Source organism: Mastomys coucha, unplaced genomic scaffold (assembly GCF_008632895.1).
Source record: "Mastomys coucha isolate ucsf_1 unplaced genomic scaffold, UCSF_Mcou_1 pScaffold13, whole genome shotgun sequence".
In the NCBI taxonomy this organism is placed as follows: domain Eukaryota; kingdom Metazoa; phylum Chordata; class Mammalia; order Rodentia; family Muridae; genus Mastomys; species Mastomys coucha.
The window spans coordinates 50,180,931-50,206,691 of NW_022196895.1; positions in this window are offsets into that span (position 1 = coordinate 50,180,931).

Here is a 25,761-nt window from a genome sequence, read left to right on the forward strand (position 1 = left end):
CTAAATGTATCCTTATATTGCTTATGAGAAATTTATATGTTGTATGGAGTCCCCTTTCTGTCACAAAGGGAGGGGCACACACTTATAATAATAATAAATAATTTTCAGCTATGGCAGTTGTTTGGATGCCAAAATAAGTAATACACTGTATACTGATAGAGTCAAAAAATCTAAAATTTGAAATCTTCTCAGTGCCTGTATGATGCCAGAAAGGAAATATGGCACATCTGGCTTTCTGGGTTAGGCTGAAGTCATAAATACAGATGCAATAAAAATTCACACGAATTACATTCAGGCTGCCCAGGCATTTACAAAACCTAAAGATTTTGGTGTATAAACTTGGATCCCATCCTGAAGATATCTCATTATGCACACTCAAATAGTTCAAAAGATTTTTTTTTTTAAACTAGGGTTGGAAGAGGCTAAGGACCAGTGGAAGTGGGAGAGGAGCAGGAGGATAACAGGGAGAAAATGGTGACATCATATACATGGATAAAATATTATAATGAAACTGTTCTTATACATAAATAATGTATGCTAATAAATTAATTCAAATTATTGAGTCTCTGTGGTCAACATGTCAATGGTCCATAATTCTTACTCTTGTAAGTTATGTTGATATCTCTGAGCCTTGGCTTCTTTACCTGTGAAATGGGCTTGAAAACCATACCAAAGAGTTGCTGCAAGTATGAGTGATCATGAATGTTTATGCCATAGCACGAAAACACTTAAGTTTGAGAACTTGGAAACCTTCCTGGCCCCAAGCCATTCCAGACAAGGACTTCTCAACCCGAAAGGCCAAGTTTGGGGTAACATCTGGCCAATTTGCTCTCAATTACATACTCAAGTATCCGTGAAGATAGGAAATGAAGTCTCTGTCATGTCTCCTCAAAGGCTCTGGGGCTTTCAGAGAAGAGACAGCCACTTCTTGCTCACAATTTTTAATAAACCAGCGCTAGGGAGATGGAGAGATGGTTATCTTTCTTAGGAAGAGAGAGATGGTTATCTTTTTTAGGAATCACATGACTTACTTAAGGGCAGCTTTGCTTCCCTTTCTATGTGTGTCTTCCATCTACCTCCCTAAAGGACAAGCTTGGGCCCAAGAGAAAGCAGGCATACAACACAGTACACAGCACAGGCCTTTGGCTTTGGGTGAGGATCAGCCAGTGTTCTTGATAGCAAGACCCAAAACTCACAAGATCTGATTATCTCATGAGGGAGGGGACATTCTGAGATGATATCCCAAGGGATGAAAGAGGAGAGCTAGCATTCCAATCTGCAGGAGCTGAGGTAGCTATGAGTACCGAGAGCCCAGGATCGCCCAAACTATCACTTCAGTCAGAGATTTCTGACCAGGACAGTTCAAGGCTGAGCCCCATGGGATGACTGAGCAAACACTGGCCACCACTACATACTGTCTCCATAAAGCACTTAACAAAGTCTCTTATGCCATGCAGAGTCCTTTCTGCTCAAACATAAACCAAGACTAGGTCAACAGGTAGGAGATACATTGTGATGATATAATTTGGGGAATTAGAACATATTTCCTCCAGACAGGAATGGCATACTTGGAGCTCCCTTGGCTAAAGATTTAATTAACATGTATTAATGTGATCTCAGAGCCTTGTCTGGGTCTCTGCATAGCTGAAGAAGAGGTCAGTACTGGGAAGGGTCTGAGCCACTCACCATGGCACATGCTCTGGCTGGCCAGTAAAGAGCAACTCATGGTTCTCTTTTCTTCACCTCCTTCTACTAAGCAGACTCAAAGATTGACACAGTCAACTTGCAGAGCATGTTGCATCCAGGAGGAGACAGAAACCACAGCCTCTGCCAGTTCCTGAAGAAACCTTGTGACAGATGTCCCCTATAAGCTAAAGAAGGAAACCCTTTGCTAGATGATATGTCTTTTCCTTTCATTCTTTCTCAATCTCCCTGCATTACAAGTACTCAGGGCTTGGAGGCAAGGAAGCCATCTTGATTCTTTGGTGATACTGGACAAAATATGAGGACAATGGAGGACAATGTTTTAAGCCCTAGAGTTTGGTGTCAACACCGTGGCACAACTCATACATGAGCTATTTACCTCAGGTTTCATGTTATCTGAACTGTGTAATTTTGCTATATTTAAATTTCTGTGTAGTTGTAGGGAATTTTTGTCTCCTACAACTGAATACAATCATAGTTGTTAAGTGTTTTATGCTTTACTAGAAGAAACAGCTATGCTAAAATAAATATAAAATATAAAACAACTCATGAGCTAGCAAGGGGGGTCAGCAGGTTAGCACTTGCAGCTAACCTGGACAACTTCAATTTGCCCCCCATCCAGGACCCTGATATGGAAGGAAAAAACCAATTCATGCGAATTATGACTCTCTCTCTCTCTCTCTCTCTCTCTCTCTTTCTCTCTCTCTTTCTCTCTCTCTCTCTCTCTCTCTCTCACACACACACACATACACACACACACAAAACACACACCACACACACACACACACACACACACACACACTGAATAAGATGAAAGATACATTACATTGTATTAAAAAATGGACTACAGGGAAGAATGGCTGGACTAATGAAATCCAGTCACAGGCTGGGAGATTAACTGTGTGAGGTGCTGTCTTAGTTGGGGTTTTACTGCTGTGAACAGACACCACAACCAAGGCAACTCTCATAAGGAAAACATTTAATTGGGGAAGGCTTACAGGTTCAGAGGTTCAGTCTATTATCATTAAGGCAGGAACACGGCAGCAGCCAGGCAGGCATGGCACAGCTGAAGTTGAGAGTTCTACATGCTCATCTGAAGGCTGCTGGTAGAATGAATACTCACTTCCAGGAAGCTAGGATGAGGGTCTCATAGCCCACACACACAGTGATATACCTACTCCAACAGGGCCACACCTTCTAACAGTGCCACTCTCTGGGCTGAGTATATACAAACCATCTCAGGTGCATTAGGAAAGGCTCATGGCAGATGGTCTTAAGGGTGAACACTATAATAGAAACAGCGTTTTTCACATAAGAAATGAACAGAAGCGTGCCCCTGTCTTAGGTTGAGTTACTATTGTTGTGATGAAACATCATAATCAAAAGCAAATTGGGAGAAAAAGCTTTATTTGGCTTATGCTTCTACAAGCATAGTCTGTCACTGAAGAAAGTCAAGACAGAAACTCAAACATGGCAGGAACCTGAAGGCAGGAGGTGATATAGAAGCCACCCATGGGTGCTGCTTTCTGGCTTAGTCCGCTTTCTCATAGAACCCATGACTACCAGCTCAGGGATGGCTCTACCCACAATGGACTGGGCCCATCCACGTCATTCACTAATTACAGAAATGCCCTAACGGCTTGCCTATAGCTAAACTTTACAGAGGTATTTTCTTAATTGTTACCCCCTCCTCTCAGATGACTCTAGCTTGGCTCAAGTTGTCATAAAACTAGCCAACACAGAACCCTTTTGACCAATGACTGAATTAGATGTAACCCAAGCTTCATTCGGTGGCAAGAGATGTCCAGTTGTAGCTTTGTCTTCCTCATTATTTGATGATTCCATTTTGATTTCTTCCATGTACGTATATATCTTAAGAAGCTTCTACTATAGTCAGGTTCCATATGGCCCCTCGAATGGCCTTTCATTTTAGCTGTCCCCCAGGTTTTACCCCACTGGACCCTCCCATATCAATCACTAATTAAGGGAAGAAAAACACCCTACAGGTTTGCCTAACTTAATGGAGGTATTTTCTTAATTGAGGTTTGTCTTAGCAGGGGTTTCTATTCATGCACAAAACATCATGACCAAAAAAGTAAGTAGGGGAGGAAAGGGTTTATTCTGCTAACATTTCTACATGGCTGTTCATCACCAAAAGAAGTCAGAACCGGAATTCAAGCAGGTCAGGAAGTAGGAGCTGATGCAGAGGCCATGGAGGGATATTCCTTACTGGTTTACTTCCTCTGGCTTACTCAGTTTGCTTTCTTGTAGAACCCAGAACAACCAGCCTAGGGATGGCACCACCCATAATGGGCCCTCTCATCCTTGATCACTAAATGAGAAAATGCCTTACAGCTGGATCTCATGAAGGCATTTCCTCAAGGGAGGCTCCTTTAACTGTGATAACTCCAGCTTGTGTCAAGTTGACATAAAACCAGCCAGCACCAGACTCTTCTCAAACGATTCTAGTTTGTGTCAAGAAAAACTAGGCAGCACAGCTGAACCCTTGCCAACTTAACACACAAATGTCTCACCATAACGATAACCTTTCTTTGTTTTTTGTTCACGCTAAATATCATATACTAATATTGGAATTACAATATAAAATATTTGAGAAACTTAAGAAGTTCCACAGTCTTTCAAAGTTCAAACACTTTAAATTTCACTCTCTTTAAAATATCCAATCTCCTTTTAAAAGCCCAAAGTCTTTTTTCTCAGCTTTTCAAAAGTTTTATTTTTTATTAGTTGAGAGTTTTATACAATGTTTTTAACCTTGTTGATTGAATCTTCTAAAATAGTTAATATTATTATTATTTTTAATTGTTTTAAGTTTTATTGCATTATAATGAGAAAAGATACATAATTTCAGTTTATTGGAATTTGTTAACATTTAAAAACATATTTTAAGTAAATAGAATTACATCACATTCTTGTTTCCCTTTTGCACCCCAACTCCTCCCAGAGACCACCCCTTCAATGCCTGCAATACCTTTTTTTATTTTGTCACATTCTTTTAAATTTACAAAATATTGTAACAATAAGAATGAGTAGTATAAAAGTTGTTTGATATAAAACAATCAATTAAACAGTCTTATGTAGATGCTTGTCTGCAGCAATACTGAAAATACATACATTTTTCTCAATATAAATTTTAAATAACTCCAAACATATTAGCTGTATATTTTAAAATAATGCATCACTACTAGTTTTTTTTAATGAACATAAATAGATAAAGTCTTTTTGTCTGTTTGTTTTGCTTTTAGTAGAGTTTAAAATCTTTGTGGTACAAGCCCAAAATAAGAACAATTTTTAGACATTTGGAGTTCATGGTAATAAGACTACTTCAATGCCCCACACATCACCAAAGGATTTTACCTCCCTAGTAGCTGAGCTAAGAGTTGACAGTTCTGCTGTGCCTTTCCTGCTATGATTAAAGCTATTTGACTAGAGTGATTGTCTTCATTTTCAGCCCACAGAGAACAGGTTACATTCATTTATGAAATAGTGTGTGTATTGAGGTGGTCTATCTGAAATGGTGTCCAAAGTCTTAATATCCAGTGTTTCTCAACTGTGAGTTCATATAAAACAAAAAATAAAATACTTTCTTACTTCAAGTTGGAAAAACCAGGGCACAGACACAATCTGAACTAATCCAAACCAAACTCTAACTGTAAATAACTCAATGTCCAACATCTGGGATCCACTCACAACCTTCTGGGTTCCTCCAAAAAGTTTAGGTCACTTCTCCAGCTTCAGCTTCTGCAGCACACATGGCTTCTCTTCTAGGCTCCAGCTGGCTCCATTCCACCACTACTGCTGTTCTTGGTGGTCCTCCCATCGTACTGGTACTTTAAATATTGGGGTTTCTTTCTGCAACTGGGCTGCACATTTGCCAATAGCCATTCCTGGTCTCTTTTCATAGTGCTAAATCTCAACTTCTCTCCTTGACCCCTTCATGCCATGAAAACCAGTACTACCTGGGTGACAGTACCAAGTCAGCACAAGAGATTCACTTGTGTCAAGTCAATTTAAAACTAGCCAGCCAGTCAATATAACTCCCTCCCCATGAAGTACTGATGGCATAGAATTCCTCCTAAGAGGTCGGGTTTGGAATTGCCCAACGCTCAAAACAAAATGTTTGTTCATAGAATTCCTAAGGTCAAGGGTACGAGAAACTTAAAAGTTTAGAATAGAAGACATGGAAAAAGTCTATCTATCTGTCTGTCTGTCTGTCTAATAGAATCTATTTATCTGTCATCCGTCTGTCTGTCTATCTCATTGTTATAACGTTTTTGAATAAAATATCAATATTTCTATTTGTTTTCTAGTTAAGGAAATATGGGAAGAATGGGCTGGAAATAAATACAAAGATAACTCCAGACTTCCTCACATAATTTGAGTAAAGAATGATGCTCTGACTATAACCCAGTAATACTGAAATCCTAAAATCATGATTACATTCTCTGTCTCTATCTATGTCTCTGTCTCTCTGCCTGTCTATTTGTCTGTCTCTCTATATCCATCTCTCTTCTCTCTCTTTCTTTATATCTTATGTCAGGTATCTTTCTGAATTCCTCTGTATCTTGCTTTTCTGAGACAGGATCTGTCACTGAAGCTGGGGCCCACTGACACAGCTAGATTAGCTGGCTAGCAAGCCTCGTTGATTCTCTACCTCTCCAGTGTTAAAGTTACCAGTGTGTGCTGATGTACCCTGCTTCTTCTTAACACAGGTGCTGGGAGTCAAACTCAAGTCATCATGCTGCTGTGTGAAACATTCTACTAACTGAGCCACTGCTAAGCCCCACAGTTTTGAAATATTGAAATCAACACCAACCAGTTATCTTACAGATAGTCTAGGGACATACGAGGCTAACTCAGCGGCACAAATATTTGAGGGTAAACATGACTGAACTCGAGGATAAAAGAGGACAGACAAGTTTGCCCAAAATATCCAAGAGCCCATTAGAAAGGTCTAAGCCCCTTCCATATTTGAATACTACTAAGAGATAACATACAGTCTGGCAAATTCTTCAGATAAAACCCATCATGTGACAGATGAATACAAATGCAGATAGGTATACCATGAGCTACATCACAGACCAAGTTCTAAAGCTCAAATTCAATAATAAGTGAAAACAGGGCAGCAGCATACTGTGGATAGCGATGACCACTATGGCGCCCTTTACAAATGTGCTGACCGTGGTACCCTCAGCCTTCTCTCAGTCATAGAATTACGTTTCCTGTAACCTTCTCTCTGTGCTTCTGTGAGAAGTATTTACAGGATTCTCATGGGAGTCTGTACCTTCCTGGGAGTATGTGTTTAGAAGAGAGCTCATATACTTAAAAGCTCAAAGAATAAGTGCTTTGATGGGTAATGATGTATAAAATCCTCAGTATTTGCTTATACACTCATTTCGTGATTGTACTATAATGGATTATCTAATTTTCAGATTATCCATGCTCTCTGTCTCTGGTTTTAAAAGGACCATTTCAGCAAAGAGGAAAGAGATACATTTATTTTTGGAAGCTGGCTCTTCAATTTGTTAGCAGTTATATTGCATGGAATAGGATTTTTATGTATGCCTATCTAAATCCCTCTTTTGAAAATATTAGCAACCTCTATACGTTTCCTTATCTTCACTAAAATTGAAAAAAATATTTTAAAAAGTACCTCGATAAAATGCAAAGCTGCTCGATATTTGTGTATGTGTGATATGTGTGTGTGTGTGTGTGTGTGTGTGTGTGTGTAGATGTGTATACCATGAATATATACATGGAGACCAGAATCAAATGCTCAATGTCTTCTATTTCTCTGTACTTGTTTTTTTTTTTTTACGACAGTCTCTGACTAAACATGAGTTTACTGATGGGCTACACTGTCTACCAGTCAGACCCTAGTATTGGCCTGAATCTGCCTTCAAGAGCTTATCTCCTAGGTGTTCATAGTCACACTCAGCCTTTAAGTGGATGCTGAGGATCGGAACACTGGTCATTGTTTGCCCAGAAAAGGCTACGTACTGAGCAATCTCCTTCTTGTTGTGAAACAAGGACTCATGATGTAGGTTGCTGTCCTTGAACACAGGCTGATCTCGTGCTTGCAATTCTCTTGCCTCAGTCTCTGGAGTGCTGAAATATGCCATCTCATCTGGATAATCTTTAAAATATACAGATAGAGCTATTTATAGCAAGTGACATGAACTGCTGTAAGACAGTAGTAGAATTCAGCCTTACTAGGCAATGACCAGAATGTTTGAATGATCAAAGTTGAAAGTTGTTGGCCATAAACTGGACATGAAACTTTCTTTCCTACAATACTGGTTTCTCAGGCAACTTCAATTACAGTCATAACTTTTGTTACCCCCGTATACAAGTTCTTTCCCTCTCCCTCCCTATCCCCATCCCCTCTCTATCTCCCTCCTCTCTCTGTGGAAGAAGGATAGAGTTTGAATTTATAATAAGATTTAGAATACTTCTGTTCTGCAAGGAAATAAAAGGGGTCTCCACCAATTAAAAGGCTCATCTCAATTGTCCAGTAAAATCACAACTCTGAGAAATGCTTCAAGATAAGCAAGGAAGAGCCCTGAGAAGGATCTAAGGCAACATGGGGTCTGGAGAGAGGACAGTGGCCCACATGTTGTGCAACTCCAAAGGAGCTATGTCAGAGGAGAGCTGATAGGCGTTTGAAGGCACTATTGGTCCCATTGTTAGGATTTTTGTCTTCTGAAGATATTTTTCTATCAGATCTCATGATGCATATAGTTGCATGTTATGAAATTAATAGTCTTCCATTGTTTTCCAGCTGGTACCTCAGCATCTCCACTTAGGAACTCCCATGTTATCCATACTTTCAAAGCCAAAGCAGGGAAATTTCTTCAAAGCTTGCCTTCAGTTCTCTCTCACAGTGTGACAACTACACACATCTCTCTGATCAAACCAGATATCTGAGAATTTTTCTCCCTCCTTATTCTCTCCTGCTCAGTCCATGGCCAGGCCCCATGGATACATGTACACACACACCCCGCCCCCAGTATAGGGTTGAAATCATTCCACACTTCCTATGCCCTGGATTTGGAGATGCAGACTCTGAGGTGGACATCACAGGCTTTGCCCTTGTATAAGACTTGTCATCTGTCTCTCTCTGTCTGAAGCCCTCTATTCCACATGACTTCCTCTCTATTCTACCAACACATGCTGCTTCCTGCTCTTCTAACATCTGTCCATATGTGGTCTTCACAGTTCTTCTATGTGCACAGAGGAAGCCTCTCCCTTGGAATTTTATAAAGACAGAATCATTAATTGACAAGACCTAGATTATATCTAGAAAAGCAAGCCAATGATAACCAATTCAAAAGGAAGTTAGTATAAAGAATAGAATACATACGGTTTTATCTGTCATAGCTATTAAGGATCTACTGTAATCTTTCAACTACTAAAGTATGGCTGGCTCTGACTTTGAGATATGTAGCTTTATATTTTATACCCAAACTCTGAAATCAGCCTATTTGCAGACACTTAAGGAGGTGGTCTAGCCTATACAACATAATGTGATTTTGGAACATGATATTTGTGGAACTTTACATATTTTAGCATTTCTCCTAAAGTTATTCTTGTAAGTGATGAGTATTTTGGTAACTTTTCAAATGAGAATAGTTTGGGAGCTGTGAAGTCTTTGACAGAGCCATTATTGAGGAGTCTAGCTATATTTTCCAAATGTATTTTTTCCCAAAGCAAAGCACAAATATACAGATGAGATGCAAAATCCATGATGAAAATGCAGCATAGACCAGAACTGAATGTCCACTCAAGAGTCCTGCCACAACCAAAGGAGTAGTAAAGTGTGTGCCACCGTGTGACACCTTTCCTTTGAGTGGGATGAGTTCACAAGTGCCAAGCAAGTGACTCTTTCATCCCTAGTCATATGCTCCTTTTATACTCTTTTATTTTTAGATTGACCCATTTTATTTTTATGTTTATGAATGCTTTGCCTGTCTTATAGATGGGTTTGGGCCACCATATTGGTACTGGAAATTGAACCGAGTTACCCTGCAAGAACAGCAAGCCATTTGTTGAGCCATTTCCCAACTACTGAGCCATTTCTCTATCCCTCGTCATTTTAATGTTCGTTTATGTTTTATTTTATGGTGTAACTGCTTGCTTGCATGTATGTATATGTACCAACTTTGTACTTGATGTCCTTGGAGGCCAGAAGAGAATATTCAATCCTCTGAAAGTGGGATTACAGGTGGTTGTGAGCCGCCACATGTGTGCTAGGAAGTAAGCCCTCTGCAGGAGTAATAGGTGTTTTTAACCACTAAGTCATTATTCAAGCCCTTAGTCTCTAATACTTTTTGAAAATTAAAATGTATTTATTTTCAATTCTGAGTATATCTATGCATATATGTCTCCCCCTGTGTATACACCATGTGTGTTCTTGTACCTCTGGAGGCCAGAAGAGGGCGTCTGAGCCTCTTGAGCAGAAGTTGCAGGCAGTTTGTGAGCCACTTAAACAATGGGAGTTCTGGGGACTAAATTCAGATTCAGTAAGCCCTCTTGATCACTGAGCCAACTCTCCAGCCTGGTTTATCATCCCAACTACCAGTTTTAATTCCTCTCATATTAGATTAAGGTAAGCCTTCACTCTACATGACAAGATATTTTCAGTGAGAACTTCTCATTAAGGAAAAGCCTTCCCTGAAGGGGCATAGGAAAATACCTGTGTCTCACGCTGGTGCTCTCCATCCTCCGACCACCCATTCCTTGTTGTGCTCTGATCCACATGCCCTCCCCATGCTGGCAACCCTAGCACAAGTAAGAATCCTCAGCCATTTCTTTGTGCAGTTGCTCTAAGGTGACTCAAGGGCAAAACGTCCAGGGCTACATTTGCTTAGAAATGGTTTCTGCAGAGATTTCTATGGTGGAATTAGAAGCTAAGCCCTCATTTAATATGCTCTTAAAACTATGGTTGGGGTTTTGTGGTTTGGGAAATGTTCATCTTTCTCTATACATACATATTGGCATATTTGATGGTAGAGGGCTCTACAGTTCTAAGGGATGGACAATCCATGATAGAATTTTATCTTAGCCTCTGGCTCTTGGATAGCAGTATCGCTTCCTGGTTTGTTTATCCTGAATAAAATGTCCCTAGTTTCCCAGAATCATAAGTTTTATTATGCTTTTTCTGACATATTTACACCAAATTACATTGTTTTCTACTCTCCAATCCAAATAACCTAGAGTTTTAGCTTCTTTTTAACCATTCAAATTCAACTGTGGACAGTGTCATCTATTTATCACGGGAATAATTGAATTTATAATGTGCAAGAGACCACTGCTTGCTCTCCAGCTGTGCTTCTTCCCATGACAGTGGTGATTCACACAGCCGTGGTGGCATCCCTGCCTTCTTGGGTGCACAGATGGCTAATTAATCTAGAATTCTGGATGAGAAGATAGTTCTGTGCTGTCTGTGAATTGTGTTTACCCTCTCCTAGCTCTGCTTTTTGGCATGGGGTTCTTAAACCTAACATCCTTCCTTTGTGTGGGATGGTAGTCATTACGCAAGGAGTAATGAAAGTGTTCTTCACATTGGCTTTTCCCCTGAAGTCAATTGCTTATTATATTGAAGATCAAGGTGTATGATGTCATATTGCAGGAGCAAAGGGGCTGGATGTGTTGGCACATGCCTGCGATCCAAATGCTGGGAAGACAGAGGCAGGGGAATTAGGAATTTCAGGGCCATCCTGGGCCACATAGTAAGGCATTATCTCAGAAAAGAGAGAGAGAGAGGGTAGGGGAGGGAGGGAGAGAGCAAGAGAGAGAGAAATATAAAGAGCTTATTGCTTTTTCTTTTTTTGGTAATTCACCATTCATCTCTGTTGTCTTTTCTGTTAGCATCTTAAATGAAACCGGTGATTAGAACTCTATGCTAATTTGAATGTACAAAGTCCTCCAAAAGGAATTTGTTAGCTTTATGGTAGAGCCAGGATATGTCTCAGTCACAGCCTGAGGAGATCTTTCTGATAACTCTGGTTCTACAATCTAATCATGACTTTGCTCTTGCAGGCTTGATGGAGGTCCTACAGTGGCTATTCATTGGCTGCGGCTTTGGATTATCTCTGGAGGACCCTGAAAGAATGACCTAGCCAGAAGCTTGTACCATCCTGCATGAGGTCTTTGTGAGTTCTCTTGGTATTTCCAATTCAAAGTCAGGGAGGAAATAAACACCAGCATTTCAGCTTTACCTGGCTTGAAGGGTCACAGAGTGCCACACCCACTTGTCTACTCCAGTTACATCTGCAATAGCAGGGGTAAAAGCCTGATCACGGACAAGAGGCATTATGACTTCAAAAGGGAGTTTGTGCCTCCCGGGTAGTCAGTCAGTTGTGGCATCCCCTAACTCAGAGGTAGCCCAGATATGTCCTTTTGAACTCATGTGCTAGGTGCCTATCAAGATATGATTTATTAATAGCTAAACAAAATTGGACATTGCTCTCTGACCTTTACCAATGTTCCAACATCTTAGCCAAACCCTTGCTTGGAATGTTACCCATCCAGACTAATTGCCTTCGACCTTGTGGGTAGGACATTGAAGCTTACAGAATGGGAGACTTATCCCAGGGCAAGGCCAAGTACCAGAAGATTAGCATAACAGGCATTTTACTAAGGATGGGCGGGACCTTGAGCCGAGTGTGTGTGTGTGAGAGAGACAGTATGCAGCAGTCAACATTCTGGATTCAAGATTCGAGATTCAGGCCTCTACCCTCCTGGTTAGCACACCCGCAGCTCCCCAGGACTCCGGCTGGGCCCATGCAGGCCCGAGCATGCTCAGAGCCCAGGGGTGCTGCACCAGTCCAGAGGAGATGGCTGATGCTTTAGACCCAGTGTGTTTCAGGTGACCTCAGATGTACCTCAACTACTGAGCTGCCAGGTTTTTCATTTCTCTTTTACAATGACTGTAAAAACCTCATGCCATTTTTAAGAAATACATTCATACTCAGCACTTCTTTGTGTCGACTCCTGTTTATCACCTGCCGAATTCCTCACCCACCAGGCCAGAGTTTTCATCACCATGGGTAACAAGGAGACCCTGCAATAAACCCAGTCTGTGGTAACAGAGGACTTGACACTTTGCTCTGAAAACCTTTGGCTCTTGCTGCCTCAGTTCTGCTTCATGCCTTGTGCCCCACACAGAGTTACACCAGTGAATAAGCATCTTCCAAACTGCATTGTGGACATTTCCCATAGATGATGCCCAAGCTTTTATACTTGCAGAAAGCCTTCTATTCACAAGGCAGGTGACTCAGTTAATTCAAGCAACCAGCAATCACAACTATCTCACCACATCTTTTGGCCTTTTCCACACAGCTGTGGCCTCTATTTACCATCCTGCCCCCTCCCCCAAGACTGAGAAGGAAAACTCTAAATTAGGAGAAAGAAAGCTAATGACTTTAAAGCAGTAAGTAAATAGAATATGACATAGAAAAACTACACACATAAGCATTCAGGATTGTGATGACAGGAACATCAGTCCTTTTCCTTAAGATAGAAAGAATAGAAAATAAATAAAGTAACTGGAAATAAGTGAAAGTATTTGGGAAACAGTAGGGTGAGCGTTGTTCATCTTTGAAGCTGCTGGTCCCAGGTGGGGATGTGTTTCTGGCATCAGGGCCCCGCCTCTTTTCATCAGGAGCCAGAGTCTCCCCTCCTCCGTCTCAGGGCTGAGCAGAAATCATCAGCCAGTTCTGAGTGGCCAGTCCATGCCTGCCTCCACAGAGTGCAATACAGGGGTGTGTTGTGAGTTTATTCAGGTGGAAGAGCGGAACTGACAGCCGTTGGAGAAGGTCAACATTACATATTCATTTTATTTTAAATAATTGATGATGTTTCCTGTCTTTGCTTACATTAATTGCTCTCAGGTGTTAGAAAATGGCTCAGTGAGCTGCCTTTCAATGTGCTCCTTTAGAAACAGTGTGGCTGCTCTTTGGAATTCTAAAAGCAGTGTGTAGTGTGTGGAACTTTCTAACTGGGGGCTAATGAAGGAAAATTGAACGTATGCGTTGATGCTCTTCACCTCATGGAAGGGAAAAATGAACCTCACTCTATACCCAGAATGCCAACCACATTTTCATCCAGTTCTCAAAAAATATCAATGTGTTCCCAGATTCCCCTGGTCAGACCAACACTGTGGAAACCCATTCAATGTATTCAGAGTTATCACTGATAATGAAGAATGAAATGTGCTCCTCAATCCATCCACAGGAGGATGCCTTTGTGCCCTAGAACCCAAAAGGAATCTATTGCCAGAGAGAGTCAATTCTCCCAAGTAAACAGGGCCCTATTAGTTTAAAAACTAATGCAACCCAGAGACAAACCAGCTTCCTCAGACAACATTGATCCTCTTTCCTCTTGAACCATTAACAGCTTCACTTAAAGCCATGTACTGAAAGCTGTTGCTTATCTTTAACCACAGTTTCTAATACATTAAACACAAGGCAAGGACGACCCATTCACATGTTATGCACAACTGCTTCTGTGCTGGACATTTAAAGGAGAAAAGTTCCATCTAAACTCTACTCCATAATGTATGCTCTCAGAGTGGAATGCTCATCAAGTTCTGATTTTTTGCAAACTCATGCCGAATAACAGGAATACAGGCTTCTTCTCAGAAATGGCTAGTGGCTTTGGCTAACGTCCTGGGGGATGTCATCGAAATGCAATGTGCATGTCTGAGCATGACCATGGCAGTCTCAAGTTCCTTTGCAAAGGACTTTGGGGAAATTCTTCCTCAGGGAACTCAAGCAGAAGGAAGAACAAGAGAGTCGCAAAGAGCACTTAAACCTGGGGTCTATACCTTTGAAGTTTTCAAAAAAAGACAACAGCAATTAGAAGAGCTTTGTTGCCAGTCTTTTGAATCTTCACTGATTGGGAGGCCAACTATCGTGAAGTCTAAAGCAGTTAGCGGCTCTGCGGAGTTAGTCTGCAGAAAGCCATTTTTAAAATGGACCTACACAACGATCACCATGCACACAAACTGCACATGCAATATTCAAAGCCGCTGCTAGGTGCGTCGCTGAGTGCAGAGAGATGCGCTCCCAGAACCGTCAAGTCAACACACCAGCTGTTCAGCATTATTTACAATATATTGGCTTCACCAGTGACCTAAAGAGCTGAAGAAAATAACAGGCCATATTTTCAGCTTGGTAAAAGCCTGCAGTGGGGAGCCCTTTCAGAACAATTACAAGCATTTGCTCGGAATGCATTTGCTGATTTAACAAACTGGAGAGGACAAATGTTTAACATGCTGTCATGAGGATGTTCAGTCGCTTTTCTTGGTATCCGTTGATCTGAGATAATGTGTTCTTGCCCAATCATGCTACAAAGAAGCAGTGGAAATAAATAAATAAATAGATGTAATGCGATGCGTTCCCACAATAGCTGAGCTGCTGACGGCCCCTGACAGATGGAAAGAAAAAAAAAAAAAGTCAATATGATGTCTGAGACAGCCCAGGCTTGGCACTGCAGAATAAATTACATGATTCGCCGAATGCTTGGGCCTCACTCAGACATTCAAAAAAAAATTGGAAAGATAAAAGCTTGCATTGGCTTCAGATGATATTTGCTGCTTGATGGATTTACTAGCGGCCCCAGTACAGTCGTACTGTATTGAATTATTGGCCTCTATTTAGCTGTGTGTCCGTCGGCGCTCGAGTGTCCATTTAAGCATAAGTGAGCTGGAGACCTGCCAAACCCCTTTGAGGCTCTGGGTGCATAGAAAGACGCAGGCTAATGGCCACCAGCTTGAATAACAGGGAGTGTAAGGACATTGGGGGAGGCAACAAAGCCCGGCTACAAAGTACTTGCTTATCAATATTAATGCCAAAATAAATATTAATGGAGGCTGCCCGGCATAGCAGTTTTGAATGTGCCTTGTTTTCTTTGTGTTTTAACACAAATGGCTGGAAATGACTGTGTGATTTCTCTCTCACTCTCTCTCTTTCACACCTTCCTTCTTGCTCTGAATCTCAGAAGGAATTTGGAAAAGCCCATTAGCTTTACTTCCGCCCATCATCACAGCGGCAGGCTTTTCTAGAAGGCGAGGGAGGCAAATGAAATGCCAGCTTTAAGAGGGATGCGGCGTCCAGTGAAATATATGATTAGAATAGCAATGTACAGTACAGCAGCTATTGTCAGAGATTTTTCATTGTGTGGCGCTCAGGCCGTCCAATTGAGAGAAGCGGCAGGCAGCTCATAGAGAAAAATCTGGGAAAGCCTTATTAACAGCTTCAAAAAAAAAAAAAAAAAAAAAAAAAAAAAAAAAAAAAAAGGTGGCTACACAGGGATAGGGTAGATAGGAACTCTGTACTTTCCACTCAGTTTTACCCTGAACCTAAAACTTCTCCAAGAAAAAAAAAACTATTTTAAATTAAATGAAATGTGTTGTTCACAAAAGAAGTACAGATGAGTTGGAGAGTGCCTGGGGGAGAGTTAATCAATCAAACCTTTACCTTGCTGCTATCTATAGCCTCATAGGCAGGTCACCTGTGGGTTTTTTCCACTGTGTGCCCTGTGGGAAAGAGAGGCTAACACGGGGGAAGATCCAACCGTCAAAGAGACTGGTAGGGTCTCGCAATTATGTCCAGACATGCTGCTATTTATGAAAGATCAGGGGAGGGCGACAGCACAGGTCTCCAGTGAGATTCAGAGACATATGTGTGGGCAACTGCTCCCATTAGCAGCACAAAGGAGTCGAATGCTCTGGAAGGGGCGATGGGGAGCATGCCAGGGTGACTGGAGGTTGCAGCGCTGGGTTCACAGGGGCCTCCATGCTCTGGCGAGAGCAAGCAGAGCCTCCCGTTTGAGAATATGGCTGCCGCTAAACATGGTTACCTTGCTTTAGTCTTCATGCAACCCTGAGTAAATCATTGAAACTCTTTTGGCTCGCTTCCTTACCCTGTTTAAAAAAAAAAAAAACCCAAAAAAACAAAACAACAACAACAACAAAAAAAAAAACCCACAGTTGAGGAAACTACCACAGAAGCAGAAGAAATTAAAGGTGTGCATGATCTCAGCTATTTGATTTTTAGAGTGCTTTTTCATGCTCCTGCGTATACATTCTCCTCACCATGCAGTGACACAATCCAGCTCTGCTCATTTTGGAACAGGAGAAAGTGAGACATGGCTTCTTACCTCAAGGCACACAGACAGATCATAGAAATGCTTAGTTAGAGTGATCCTCCTGCCATTCCTGAAGTACCTCTTTGCAGCTATCAACCTCGAGCAACGATCACTATCCTCTCTTCGGGTAGCAGGAGTCATTAGTGACCTAATGGATTCAGAAGCCTACCATAAACCTGAACACTGTGCTCAGGTCCCCAATGTCCCCTGTGCATCTCTCTGTCTCCCTGTCTCTGTGTGTGTCTCTCTCTCAGATCGGTCCCTATGAAAGGATTGTAGGTCCTGAGTTTTTGCATAGATGATCTGTGTATTGGGGAGCCCAAGGCCCTGAGTGTCTGGGGTGAAATTCTTCAGTTGCCTGTAGACAAAGCTGTCTACATGAGGCTGAAGGGTAGATGAAGCCAGGGACAATCTCACCTGTTTTCTGCTGGGTGATGCTCCCACTCAGCAGACAGCACAGCAATCAGCAACTGTCTATTTCAACATGACCAGTTCTGCCACAAGACACTTAAGCACATTCTTTGTATTGCTGTCTCAGAACAAAAGAATCCATAAGACAAATGGAAATAATCACTGTAGCTCAGATTGACAATAATGGAGAGTAATTGTTATTTTCATCTTGGGGCTTGACATACATCATCTCCTTTCTTTGTCAGAATAGCATCACAGAATTGCGGGCATTGTTTCCAGTCTCCACAGATAAGTGAATTGAGATTCCAGGAGGTTAAATCCTTGGTCCGGGTCACACAACGGGTAAGTCAGTAAGCCTAGCTTCGAAGCTCAGATTTTGCTAGTCTCAAAGACACGTTTCTCCAGTAAGCCTGATGCTGTGTGTGGGGAAGTCCTGAGAAGTGTTGGCTCCCTGATACAAGACAGTATCTACTATAGTTTAGAAACTTCCAGCCACCAGTCTTTCTTAATCATATGTTCAGAAAGAAAAGATAAACAATACTGTTCCTTATATCTCATCAATCCTTATTTTTCTAAAGTTCAAAATAGGTCAGTGACTTTTCTACCTCTAGTGACTTAACAACAGAGTGACCAGTGTTTTCAGGCCTCACCCCACCAAAGACTATGGTTCAGTCTTTGCATGCATTAATAAATCTTTCCATTCCTCATTAGACTCAGGTGCAAATAATGAGAATAGCAAAACTTTGCTTGTGAAGTTGTTATTAGTAATAGTTAAGTCATATCCAGAGGCCTGACCCATAAACCTCAATACCTAATGATTATGATTATTCATACCAAGATAATAAAACTCTCTCTTCATTTTCTAGCAGGGTAATTATGGGATATCTGCCGGACAGTGTCCTACAACCTAGAGCGGATCAGAAGAGGCAGGTGTATTTATCGTACTTTCTGAAAGCACCAAAGAGGCTACTGTTCACGGAAAGAATATTCAGATTATACACAGGTCAGAACTGCAAACACATGCAGCCCCAGCCACCCTTCAATATTTTGAATCTTGCAATCTCTGACACCTACTGGACCAAAGAGATCCCTCCTTGTTCCTTGGTCGAGTAACTTGTGCTTTTTATGGTCCCAGGGCTCAGGAGCAGGGGATGTCTGCAGATGGAAATCGTAGCATCACCGTAGCACAAAGTTCTTGTGCACCTTGGCAACAATGTGACTTTTATTCAGGAGCTTCTGAATATAGCATAGGAAAGCAGGCTTGACCTTCTGTTAATATGTGCTTCGGTCACTTTGAAGCTCTGTGTTACTACTACAAAAGAGCTTGGCCTTCTACAGGGGAGAAGTACTTTAATAAAGAAGTACTTTAATAAGTACTTCTAAATTAATTAATTAATTAAAAATGAGATAAAAAACAAACAAACAGAAAGGGAAAGCACTGAATAGACAGTCCACACTTGAATTTATTAAAAGCAGCAATACCAAATGCCTTAATTCCACACTGTGTGACTCTATTGTTTGTACATATTTTTTGACCAGCCAGTTTAGAACCTTCACTGTTTCTGAGTGCTCTGTGAAAGTGGACTGAGGCTTATCCCTCAGCATGTGTGATGGATGTCAAGTCAAGTATGCTACCAGTTACTACCAGTCACTTCAGAGAGTAGAGCTCTGTTACCTGTGATTAGAGTGAGCATTAAATGTGTTCATGGTGCCTAAGTTAATGGAGCCCCTAATTAGTCTTCTCTGTGAGGGGACCAGGCACCTGTCTGAGAATGCACCAAGACAAAAATAGATCCTGGAATGTTAGAATAAAGTCATGGAGGTCAACCATTCTATATAGGCACAACTTCAGACACCAAGATGGCAATCAATTGTAGATGCCCTAGGTCAGAAGCAGTGTTTTAGTTTAGTTTTTTTTTTTAAATAAACTACTGTGACATGGATATTTAAAATCCACATATAGAAGAGTTAGTCAGGAGAACACAAGAAAAAGGGATAAATGGTCAACTTTCAGATTGAAGTGATTAATGGGAGGGTACTCTTGGGATCAATCAATATTGCTGTTCCTATTGTCTGGTGTATTTATTAACAACCTGGAAGATGGATAGGGTGACAAGTTGTTGAATTTGTCGATGACAAAATTGAAAGATTAAGGAAGATAGTGGACTACTGTAGAAAAATAACCTAAGAAAACCATGTCTCAAACTAACATTTAAAAAAAAGTCAAAATGAAGAAGGAAAACAACAGCTTAGATACACTGAAGTGTCTCAGGTTCTAAAAGGAAGAAAGAACAGAAAGAAAAGACAGAATGAGAGGTAACACTTTAATTCAGGAGGAATCTTTTATGAATATTCAAGAGCAGACTAAATTTGATTAAGGACTCTGGGTATTGCTGTGAATAATTTTGTTAATCAGTCAGTACTAAATTAATACGTACTCAATCTGGAATAGAAAAAAAGAAAAACAAAAAAAACGAACCAAAAAAAAAACCCATGTAAGCCAGTTCCAGCGGTGCTGTGGCCAGACTTTCTAAGCCCAGCTGCCTATCACCTAGGTGACAATTTTCTTGTAAATTTCCCATCACGTGGGACTCTCTCAAACTCATAATTTATCCCTCTAGCTTTCCTAATTTGTGCCTAGGTGTGTGGTATCCAGAATCAGATGTGGCTAAAAGCCTTCAGAGGTATGCTCCTATTCATTTAACATTTCTACGCTATTTAGAACCAAGAGATTGGATTACCCACTTTGTTCCTTTTCATTTGAACGTTTCCTTAAAAACAAGGTCCCAAATGAGTAACTACATGTGAAACATAAATCACTTATTCTGCTGCTGTGGCTAAATGGGTGAGAAATCCACTCAAAGTGAGGGATGATTTATTTCATGATTTTAGAGGTCTCAGACCATGGCTTTGTCACTTCTGAGTGACAGAATAAGGTGAGGCAGAACATCAAGGTTGGAGCAAATGGTGGAGCACAGATGCTCACTAGTGACGGGGGCCTTGGGGGGGAGCCAGGGTGGTGCAGGGACTAGATATACTCTTCAGAGGGAAGCCCCAGTGATCTAGGCCCAACTCTTGATATCCTATTCCACTACGAACTCACCATGAAGTTAACACAATCATGATCCACTCACCTCTCAATAGTGCCTCTGGTGTTGACCAGAGCCTTTGAGGGCTCTTCATACCTAAACCATAACAAGGCCCAAGCTCCAGCATCTGCCAACAGGAGCAGGAGTGCCACTGTCCTTTATTAACCTTGGGTATCATCCCGTCTACAAGCCACTTTCCTTTCTTTGTTCCATTCAGTTGTTGATAAAGCATAGCAATGGCTTCACCACAACACTGTAGGCTTATGACACTGTTTGTAAAAAGACATTTGTGATCTCAAGAAAATGTGTAATCTAGAAAGAGAAGATGATACAGGAAAAGCAAGACTAAGAAGTGAGTAGGGCTCTCATGTGCAATTTCAGAGCACTTTGATCAGATCTCCCAGACTTCTCTAGGTACAGTGAACCAATCTTGCTTCTAATTGCTGATAGCCTGGACAGTGTGTTATGGCAAGGGATCTGTACTTTCTGGACAACACCCATTATTTCTTTACAAAGGAGTTCAAAAGATTAAGATCCATTACAAATTAATGGAAAAATAATAGAATTTTAACACTCCCAGCTTTCAGTTCTTTTAGACTGTATATGGTTACATGTACATAAGCACACACACACACATACACACACACACACACACACACATACACACTGCATTGCATGATATATGTAGTTTTAGTCAAGTCAAGCTTTTATAAGAAGACTGTTTAAGTTAAACATAGTCCTTGGTTTCTTATGGTTCTAAAAGCCAGGAATGTGAAACTGAAATGCTAGTATGATTGGGTTCTGGTAATAGCCTGCACTCTTGGTGTCCACCCATGGTGGAAAAGAGAGAGAGAGAGGACAACAGAGGGGTGGGGGGAGGGAGAGAGAAAGAGAGAGGGTAGTCTTTCTCCGGTTTGTTCTCATAAAGGTACCAATTCCATCAGGGGGGTCTTCACTGTTTTTACCTAATAACCTACAAAGACCCCTTCACCAAATACCAGTAGAGATTAGAGTTCCTATCTTGTAAATAGCAGAGAGGCAGAAATGTTCTGCCCAGCATTTTGTATGTATATGTGTGTACATATACATATAGACATACAGTCTTATAGGAGATGAGAGCACAAAGATGAAAACTTGTTAGCTGTGTTATTTCTATATAGAGATAACAATGTACACAGTTGTATGTCAACTTGATGAAAGGCAAAGCCATCTGAGAGGAAGAAACCTAAGCTAAGAAGATGGTTGTCTAAGGTAGGCTATAGGCAAGCCAGTAGATCATGTTCTTAACTACTGACTCATGGGGAAGATCCCAGGCCATTGTGGGTGAGGTCATCTCTAGGCTAGTGGTCTCGAGTTATATAACAAAGCAGGCTGAGCAAGAGATGTGGAGCAAGCCAGAAAGTAGAACCCCTCCATGGCTTCTGCATCAGCCCCTGCCTCCAGGTTCCTGCCATGTTTGAGTTCCCCCCTGGCTTCTTTGATAATGAACTATGACATAGATGCAGTTGAATAAATCCTTTCTTCCACAACTTGCTTTTTGGTCATGGTGTTTCATTGTAGCAATAAAACCCTAGCTGAGACAATCAGACAAACTTTATTTATTTATTTTTTTGTAAAACATGATCTATAAATTTATCATTGTTCAAATACCAGCATAGATAGTAACTAAAGTTAGAGTCTAAATCATTACAATAATAATTAAACCAGGGGAGAAATAATAAGCTCACATTTATATTTCAGCCAAAAAGCCATAAGTATAATCAGTGTTACACATGACAAAGGGAAGAATAGTAGTTCAGCGAAGGCACAAGGTTGTGAGGTCCTCCACTAAACTTTGTTACTATTACTCACAGACATCTAAAAGATGTTGTAGAAAAACAGAAGGGACTGTAGTCGTGACTATTTATAAGTACTGTCTTCCTGCTACTCACAGCAGCAATGTGTGTACCTGGTTTTGCTATAGGGTGTCATACTTCTGGTGAAGGTTTCCAAGTATTATGATCCTATCAGAAGGTTCTAGGCATGGTTAATTGTTAAAGACGCCTCAAGAGTACTATCTAAAACCTCCTAGTCTAAAGAATTATCAAACATTTATGAACTTGAAATGTTACTTATTAAATGGGGAATAATTATTCTATGTACGTAAGGTGAGACTATATATATGTACGTACACACACACACACACACACACACACGTATACATACATTGAAGGCTTTAAAATTGTATCTTACACATGCTTACAAATACATACAGGCATATATGCATCCTGAATTTCTGCACGTGCAGCAGAGGGATTTTATCAAGTGGGTCTTGATTGCATCTTGCTGAGGAAATTTTCTCTAAAGAGAGCAAACAAAGTGGGAGAGGAGAGTTCCTCTCAACATCATAGGAGGCGTGCTGTAGCTGTGTGGCTTCAAGATGAACAGTGCCTCTATAATCAAGCGTGAGGCTTACGGATATTTGAAATGGGGTGTTATAAAGGGGGAAAACCTTCCCCAGCAGAATCGTTCATAGTTAAGGAATTAATGAGATCACCCACCAAAGATAATGAATCTATTACTTGTAAGAGAAATCAAATTGTCACTCTCTAGCTTATTTTTTTTTTTTGCTGTTCTATATAAATATTGAATGAAATCTATATGGAAAAATACCTGGTCTTATCACCCATGTGTCCAACTGAACCTTTTCCAAAGTAAATAAAAAATCTCATTGAAATTGTTTCTCGTTTTCATGATCTCACTGGGAAGAGAAAGGCTTTTCTTCAATGGTCTTCTGGAGCTCTGTCATTATGCTGCAGTGAGGTAATTTGCTAAAACAGCTGCCTCTAATGAGTAAACCTTTCCATCTGGCACATCCAGAGCAGACACAAACAACCTCCTCAGACTGAGAAAAGGGGAGGAAGAACGCCTTTCCACGGGAAAAAGAATTCTGCTTTATGAGGCATCCCCATGAACCTCACCAGGGCCGAGCAACACTCTGAGGCAGAGACTACTTTTGTTTCTTTTGGTGTACTCATTGGGCTTGTTTTCAAGCTAAAAACACAACAAAAAAAAACCTTGGTTCATACTTTTGGTCATGCTCATAACTCATTGCCTCTGGGTAGATTACACAACAGTTCTGTACATATTTAAAATTCAAACATCCAACACGCAGACACATACAAATACATACATACACACATGCACACATACACACACAAACACACAGGCACACACATACACACATGGCAAAAGAAATGTGGTTGTCACATAACCTGAAACTGGAATCAGTCAGATAAACATGGTTTGCATAATGCCTGTATTTTTAAACTTCTCTTTCATTGAGAGAAATTACTAGGCTGCTCATGTAAAATGTCATGTTCCATTCAGAAATACTTGAAACCTAACAGGCACTCAAAGAAAGCCTAATTTGAATAATGGGGTGGAGGAAACTATATCACACAATAATGTTCTTAACTACTGATTATTTGGGGATTTTGTAAAATGTCAACTGTTTCTCTTTACCAAGTGTCTGTTGCTATTTTCCAGTACACACCTGGACTTAGATTTGTGTGATTAAAAATACTGATTACCTTCATTTTTAGTGTTTTGGTTTCTGGTGAATTAAACATAGCTTAATCAACTTTTCTTTTTCTTAAAGTTGATTAATTTAGTCTGAACCTTAGAAACCTGGTCATTGTGATTTCTCAGGTTTTTCCTACAGTGTGCTTCTTAAGTTATAATTAAATCTAGGCATATGTGAGAGTGTATTTAAGAAGTCATAAGGTTTAAGCCAGAACTGGGTCTCTCAGTCCTGATTTTACTGAAATGTTCCATAACCAAAAGCTTAAGAAATGCTCATTAAATGGAAGGCATTTAAATGGAGATAAATATGCTAGGCTTTTGTAATTCAAGTGCTTGCCCTATGGTTCATAGATCAATAGGAGCCGGATGATAGAGGCACAGGCTTGGCATGCCTGAACCTGTGCCAGAAGGTTATCAAGGCTTTTGGGGACATAATAGCAGGAGCTTTAATTTTCTCTGTGACTACGGGGCATAATGTAAAATTAATGTGCATCATGTCAAGGTTATGCAAGATGTTGTTGTCTAGAAGAGAGAACTGTTTGTTCCCACCCCCCAAACCCTTGCACTTACCGTGCTAGCACATTACTGAGAAGCAAATTTCTTTGTCATTGTCAAATAGTGCCAAGGTATGAAGGATGCTTTCCAGCTAGAATTACACAGGCCAGCAGTTCACAGACCTCTAAAGCTCAGCCTGAAGACAACAAAAATCATAAAAGTATGCTAATTCAGAAACCATGAATGGCTTACACATTACCTAGTTATCTAACATTAGTGCATCAAAAGGGAATTCAAATGATCGCTAACTTAGGGAGCTATAAAGAACACAAAGACACCATACTCCTGAGCTGGAAGACAGTCACTCTAGGAGTTCAGTTTAACTTGCAGCGATTTCACAGATCACCTAAACTATCTTTTGCCTTTTTACTCCGTTGTTTTTGCATGTCTTTCGGCTGGGAACTAAACTCAAGGATTTGCTCTCTGAGGACTCTAGTGGTGAGCTAAGTCCCCAACCTCTCAAGTCAGTATATCTTCCCTCTTTATTAAATGTGGGATTCTATTCCCATACAATATAATCTGAGTATAGTTTCCCCTCTCTTTACTCCTTCCCCATTCCTTCCCACTTCTATCCCATCTGGATCTACTCCCTTCCTATCTCTCATTAGAAAAAGAACAGGTTTTTAAGAGATAACAACAAAGTATAATATCAAGTATAATAAGATCAAACAAAAACCAGCATATGAAAGTTGGACAAGATAAGCCAACATGAAAATAAAAAACTCCAGGAGAAGGCACAAGAATCAGAGAGCCACCAGTTCACACACTCTGGAGTCTCAAAACAGTACAAGACTAGAAGCTGCAGTCTATATGCAGAGGACCAGGTGCAGACCTTTGCAGGCCCTGTGATTGCTGGTTCAGTCTGTGAGTTCATAGAAACTCTGCTCAGTTGTTTTAAAGGACGTCATTGTCCTGGTATCTTTTGCCTCTGGTCTTCCCAATCCTTCTGCCTCCCTCTCTGCAGGGTTCTCTGAGCTCTGAGGGGAGGGATTTGGTGGAGACATCTCATTGACAGCTGTCTATTACAGGCTTTCTCTCTTTGCAGAACGTCTGGCGGTGGAGCTCTGTATTTGTTCCCACATGCTCCAGGAGGAAGCCTCTCAGATGATAGCTGAATAAGGTACCATCACATCAGTATTTTTTATCAAGAATCGTGTATCGCTGAATTAATTACTTTTCTATTGCTGTGTTGAAGCACCATGACCAAGGCAATTTATGAAAGAAACAGTTTACTTGGGACTTTGGGTTTCAGAGAGTTGGAGTGCAT